This window comes from Amphibalanus amphitrite, unplaced genomic scaffold, assembly GCF_019059575.1.
Source record: "Amphibalanus amphitrite isolate SeventyFive unplaced genomic scaffold, NRLGWU_Aamphi_draft 000916F_arrow, whole genome shotgun sequence".
NCBI classification, from domain to species: domain Eukaryota; kingdom Metazoa; phylum Arthropoda; class Thecostraca; order Balanomorpha; family Balanidae; genus Amphibalanus; species Amphibalanus amphitrite.
Genome location: NW_024882410.1, coordinates 37,076 through 44,176, shown reverse-complemented (window position 1 = coordinate 44,176; position 7,101 = coordinate 37,076). Strand labels below are relative to the sequence as shown.

Below are 7,101 nucleotides of genomic sequence, written 5' to 3'. Positions count from 1 at the left end.
TGTGAAGAAATAGACATCTGACAATTGGCTGACTTCCCTGCCTCCCGGCCGCTACTCAGGTCCACCACTCGCCGTTGTCAGTGCACGGTTTTTCTAGCAAGCTCCAGCCTAGTATTGATCTTATTCAGTATTTACGGTACGAAGATTTGATAACGGAATGTGACGTTTCCACATCATGCTTGATGGTTGAAGTTTGCACCGTTAACAACTACCAAGTCAAGTCGCAGCCCCAGTCATCTGGCACGTCTCTGTCATCGAATAAAGCCAATGAACAAGAAAGTTATTATTTTCCAGCATAAATGAAAATATATAACACTGCTACAGGCGGTACGCGGATGTCATGCACATTACACACAACGATTCAATCGAATAAAAACTGGATTAACCATAAATCAGCACTGGATTAACCATAAATAATAACAGTACAGCACCAAACACTTGAGATGCACATTATAGTACTTTAGAATGCACAGAGGAGTAATGAGACTAAAAGTTTTAACACGCCCTATCTTAAAAAAATATTGAACGAGATATTTCCACAGTGCAAAAACAAAACCGAAATCCGACAAAAAACCGATTCCAGGTTCAATGTCCACAGATTTAAAAACAAAACTTTCAAGTGCCCCCATGGTAAAAAAAAAATGACCAAAGACGGAATTGTAACAAAGAATAAATAAAGATATGTGCGGCAAACGAAGGGCGGCACTGGACGAGCGTCTGCACAAAGTAGGCGCACAGAGTTACTCCTTAGCCCAGCGGGCAGCAGCAAATGAATTACAACCAAAGGAAGAATATGCATTAGTCTATTAAGGCTCATCGCACCATGACGAGGCACAGCTAGGATAACGCGATTCGCCTGCGTCCTCCAGGCGAGAAGCACCTCGAGTAGGCTGCCGTGTCTTGACCAACTGCCGCATCCGTCGTCCGCGCCGCAGGCCTCCCAGTAGTGCCTCGGAGTAGTGCCTCCATCGCATCGGCCGTCGACCGGCGTGGGGCCCGGATGTGACTAGTGCAGCTCCGTGGGGTGCCCTGCCGCGCTCTGCCGAGTGTGCAGAGAGCAGGTAGACTGGTGGCGGTGAAGAAAACAAGCAGTTATCTTCTTTCGGGATCTGTAAAGAAGCATTCTACTAAAAACTACATCCAAAACGTTTTCCATATTTTTTTTTTACAGAACACAATGCAGTAGCCAAAATAGATATGAAGTATGTGAAGACAACAGTCTACTGCCATTAGATAACTGATCCTGATGGACAAATACATTAGATACTAGTAAATCATAAGGTGGTTCAAAGGCACACTTTGCAGCTCCAGTAAAAAATCACTGTTTTTCATACTTCATACTGTAAGGGGAAAGGGTGGGGTGGGGATGCAGCCAAGAGTGCATCATATGGGGTTGTAGTGGTCGGACCATCTGGAGCAATAGCCTGTTTTTGCCGTTTTTAATGTTAACCCTATGGCGCACATGAGCACGCGCCACGGGCGCACCCCCGGCCGAATCGTGCCCAAAAGCTAATACGACCTGTTGAATTACATGACCCACGAGTCGTGAAAATTTCACCCTCGTGCGTCAATCGACGGCGCCGCAATATCCGTTTTGGGGCATCACGCCGCCTATAAGCCTCGCAAAAGCGTCCGCACGGCCGGCCGGCCGGCCGGCCGGCCGCTCATACTCAGAAATTTCCGTTAATCTAAGGAAAGACTTCGCTCGCTTCGCTCGCTCCGTAACAAAAGTGACACCTCTCCGTTTTACACGTGTCACGTGCAGTGGAGGTCACCCGCAAGCATTGTCCATAGTAAATACTTGTAAGAAGAGTATACGCTACCCCACACAAAAAACCGCAAGTGTAACAGTGTCCGTCCCCCTCCCCGGCGCCGTTTTCCTCCAGGGGAGGCGCCCCAGCCGCCGTACTGGGGCGTAGCGGAGTCCGTGCTTTTAGCACAGCAAAATATCCACCCAGGCTAGATTAACGTCACGACAACCTAGGATTAAGAGTGGCTAGACTTCAGACTTCATGCAGACTTAACATTGAAGTATTATATATGCAACTAAATGACACACATGGTGTTTGTTCTAACCTTCTCAACAGAAAGTGAACGTGTCAGGACAGCACCCCTTGGTGACCATTATATTCAAGGGGTGCAGGAACTGATTCCCCAGGGGTGAAGCGATAGAAGCAAAAACATGAGTCACTAGTTCCCTCCTGTGTCTTCCCTCCTGCAGAAAAAAAAATACATGTGTGATGCCCAATGTGACTGATAACTGCATATTATAAAGCTGGAAATATTGTACAAAGTTGTGACAACACAAGCAAACTATGCATGTCACTGCTCTTGTATAACTTTTCTATTTTTATTGCTATATGAGACCTCACAAGACACAAAAATATGCATGGTTAGAAAGTGGGTAACAATACATTTCAAATGAACTAAGCAGATTATTTCTAAGCTCCTTTAAGTCCCAATTTCTGCTATATTTCGCTTGTTGTCACTTCATATTTTGAACTCAAGGTGCCTTGTGGATTTACCTCAGGTATGTAGGTAAATCCACAAGGATTTATGGGCTTTACCACAGTTGAGTAGCTGCTCCCTCAATTTAAGTTTCTCGTTAAATTTCATTGAGGCGTTGCAAGATGGGCTGAAGCCGAATCCTCTTCCCTGTTTAGCTGATGCTCATAATACCTGAACATTTTTAATTCCAATTTTTATAGCTGTTAACAATTGGTAAAGGCCCATGTACCTAGACAACAATGACTTTACAGAAGAAACCCCTGGCTGTGTTTCATGGGCGCGCTGCCAGCCGCTGCCAGCGCATTCCGCGTGAGCTAGCGTCAACCTCCGGTAGTGTTGGAGGTATAGGCTTGTTGATGTCTCTATGGAAGCCAAAAGCGGCTGGCAGAGTGCTGTGATATGCTGTGATACACCACCCTTATTTTTGCACAATAATGCTGTGATAACTGTTCCTGCAAAAAATATAAGGTGAAGTGAAGTAAAATCAGGTCAAACATTAATATATACCCGAAAATAGCAGTGTTTGGAGTACCTATATTCACATTACCAATAATATAAAATCAGGTCAAACATTAATATATACCAGAAAATAGCAGTGTTTGCCGTTTGGAGTACCTATATTCACATTACCAATAATATGATACACAACAGGCCATAGAAAACCAGTGAATCAGAATGTTGAATTGTACCCCAATTTCAATATCAATATGGCACTTGGCAATAACAGTTAAACACACCGTTTTTGATGTTAAATCAACAGAGAAAACTCCTGAACATAAAAAATGATCAGAATGTATAATAAGGATAACAGTATAAATAAAAATCGACGACATCAGCACCTATCATCGCCGTTCCACATTCACCACTCCCCATTCCACGCACAGATTGTTTACTCCTTGGTTTACCCCGTGTTCGCAGTCTCCCTGACGACGGAGATTCTTTACGCCCACCGACCAATCACGTTCAAGATCAGCGGGGCTTGGCCGCAGTTCTCGAACGCTATTTGCCAGATTAAGCAGGACCTTCGTCGTCAGTAAACTGTGAACACGGCGTTACATATTTCGCTATGGTAACAAAAGCGCCAGAATTGACTACCAGAATTGGATCCGAAGGTTAAATGGGTCACGTGACTGACAAGTTCAGATGGACAACACCAGGAAAACGGAACAACGTGCAATAACGTTCTATATATCATTGGAAAGAGCATCAAAAGTTGTATAAAATATCAACTTTTGACTTAAACATATCTTAAACGTAAAAAGTTATTAAGCATCAAAGACGCTCCCATTGACTTTCAAAGTTAAAATTTTTCATTTTTAAACGAGCTTCAAAAGAGCAAACGAATTCTGACAGCTTAACGAAGCATAACACCATGTTCTATGGTCTTTTCTCAACAAGTCCTGAAAGTTTAAACAAAATCGTATCATATAATTTTGTACAATGAGCGAATGAAAAAGTCTCTGCAAAAACGCCCATTGACTTAACATGGGGAGCGAAAAAAATTCAACTTTGACCTCGTGCAAAGACACGTTACGAAGTTCTGAGGGGTATACGGCGCACACCAGCGTGTACCCAAACGTGTTTGCCATAAAATGCTGGGAAGAAAACCACCTCTTCCTTGGCTCGTTTTTCCGCTATTCCCGATCGCGCAAAAAGTGTCCAAAACCCCGTTGACTTAACATGGGGAAAATGGAATCGCACGTGCCACGTGCCACGAGGTTTTAAGCGAGTAGCGACCGGTGCCAACAGGTAGATCGCCTGCGGGAGCCCATACACTGAAATTTTTAAGAAAATCGAGCCACAAGTTTAGGCCTGACCCAAGTTGCCCCAATTCGCGGCCAGACATGCAAAACATAGCCCGGAGAAGGACCGCTCCGGTTGTTTTTCAATAGAAAAACACAATTCTAACGAATAGTGTTTGTCTTTTCAAACAACCTGCGGTTATAGCCGTCTTTTCAAACAACCTGCGGTTATACGGAAATAGCCCAGGCGGTGCCGGGTTAAACTAATAGTATTACCGCAGGGAACACGACGCATTTATAGCCGATACATTTGCTTTTTTTCTTAAATAAGATTGAAACATTGCGAGTACTGGCTTTTCGCCTAGCAGTTGGGCGTGAGGTGAGTGACGATAAAAATTATTTCGCTCTCCCTTGCTCCTGCACCTGCGGAAAGTGGATGGATGGGCATTGGATACTTACTGGAAGGGTGTAATAAGGGCAATACACCACTTCATGCTCCGATAATTGCATTACGTCTACACGGCATCTGCGATGCCGGGCTCCGCATCGCGGGACCGCAGGTTGTTTGAGCAAGCACCTTTGTAAACGCAGCAAAAACGCCCGCCACCAAACGAGAGGATGAGCCTTGCACGTGCAGACCGCAGTCGGTGTGCTACGGACTGACGTGCACGGCACCCTATTCGTCGGTCTATAGCGGTGTGCCAAATTTGAGTGCAATCGACCCGGCCGTTTTCGAGATCTGGAAGCGACACCCTGCACGTGCGCACGTGCAGCCTAGGCCCCAATTGACTTGTGCACGGCACTATTCGCCGGTTTCTAGCGGTGTACCAAATTGGAGCTCAATCAGCCCCGTCAATTTCAAGATCTGGAAGCGACCCCTACACGTGCGCTGGTGCAACTGCACCCCAACCGTGGCACATGAAAATACATACTAACTGACTTGTGCACGGCACCCTACTAACCAGTCTCTAGCGGTATGCCAAATTTCAGCAGAGTCGGCCCAGCCGTTCTTGAGATCTGGAAGCGTCAGCCTGCACGTGCACACGTGCATAGCGGGTCCCATCTGACTTGTGCACGGCACCCTACTTACCAGCCTCTAGCGGTGTGCCAAGTTTGATCACAATCGGCCCAGCCGTTCTCGACATCTGGAAGCGTCACCCTGCCCGTGCGCACGTGCAGTTGCACCCCTACCAAGACACGTGGAAATGCATCGCCTGGAATGTGTCTACCTCCATGCCAAGTTTTAGCGCAATCGGCCCAGTAATTACCGCGAGCTATTGCACTTATTACAAAACAGGCACCTCTTGGCTTTGCACGTGGAACGTGCGTTAGGGGTCACCCATATGCATCGAGAGTAGCACACTATGTGAAAGAAGGAAAAAAGCTACCCAACACAAAAAACCGCACGTGTATCAGCCCAGTGGTTGCCGAGATATAAGTCGTACAAAAACGTCCCCACGGCGGCCGGCCGCTATTTAGCAGTAAAATCGTGTCGCATCCTTCTATGGGAGGTATCCCCGTCACCTGTTCGTATACTGTCTGAGCAAAGACCATACGTTACGGTCCAAACTCCATAGTGAGGCGGACATACGAATTTACGAGAGTTTAGCGACGAAATGATTCACTTAATTGTTAAGTAATGGGTACCATTAGGTAGACCATAAATTTTATCTAGCATCTCACCGTAGATGCAGTAAAAAGTGCTTTACTTTTCAATGTATATAAAGACTTGCTCAGCTCAATCAGTTCACTCTGTATTGGCTCAAGCCGTATCATGCGAACGCAATGCAAACTAGAGCACCGACAGCGCAGCGCTCCCCATCTCACTGCTCGCCCAGTCCACCCGGGCCGCCGCCACGACGGCCCCCCGCAAGTAGGCATCCCGCACTGCACCGACAGCCGCGGGCGACCAGCTGACCGGCCAGCTGACCGGCCAGCAGCCGGCGGGCGGCAGGGCGCGGATGGCCGACCCGCCGGCGCGGCGAGGGAGGGGAGGAACGCAGCTGAAAGACCCGACTACATATATATCAAAGAAACATTATATGTAATCATCGATGACGCGACATAAATCTGCTTTATTGGGGTTAGCGGTGTAGTCTGTGATGCCATCACAATGAAAATAGGCGCCTAGTTTTGTACAGCATCAAATTCTGATTCCATAACGACTCTCGCTAGTCCATTTTCAATTGTAAATAAGCCTTTTATTGCGATGCAAAGTCCCGAAATGGTGCCGACGGCGGCCGGTCCCCCGATGGTACCATACCATAGATGGTAAACAGGTTAGTTCACATTCCCGCCGCTATGCGGGCGGCGGCGGCGCCACCTGTCCTCGTGTCCGCCTGACACCGTAACGATATAGGTCTGAGCTCAAATCTCGGTAATGTCGTGCTTTTTTACTATATTTCTCAAAAACGGCACCACGTGCAATAAAGTTGTATATATCATTGGAAAGAGCATCAAAAGTTGTATAAAATATCAACTTTTCACTTGAATATGTCTTCAAGGTACAAAGTTATTAAGCACCAAAGACGCTCCCATTGACTTTCCATGTTAAAATTTTTCATTTTTAAAGAAGCCTAAAGACAACAAACGAATTTGCACAGCTTAAAGAAGCATAACAACATGTTCTATGGTCTTTTCTCAACAAGTCCTGAAAGTTTAAACAAAATCGTATCATATAATTTTGTACAATGAGCGAATGAAAAAGTCTCTGCAAAAACGCCCATTGACTTAACATGGGGAGCGAAAAAAATTCAACTTTGACCTCGTGCAAAGACACGTTACGAAGTTCTGAGGGGTATACGGCGCACACCAGCGTGTACCCAAACGTGTTTGCCATAAAATGCTGGGA

The 7,101-nt window shown here is 46.2% G+C and overlaps 1 long non-coding RNA gene across 1 annotated transcript; it reads right to left on the bottom strand.

Moving 5' to 3' along the window:
• Positions 1 to 268: 268 nt before the first annotated feature.
• Positions 269 to 3,401, bottom strand: LOC122368032. The gene is made up of 2 exons (XR_006254169.1): positions 3,348 to 3,401; positions 269 to 1,109 (listed from the first exon to the last, which is right to left on the bottom strand). It is a non-coding gene; the product is annotated as an uncharacterized LOC122368032 (long non-coding RNA).
• Positions 3,402 to 7,101: the final 3,700 nt, after the last annotated feature.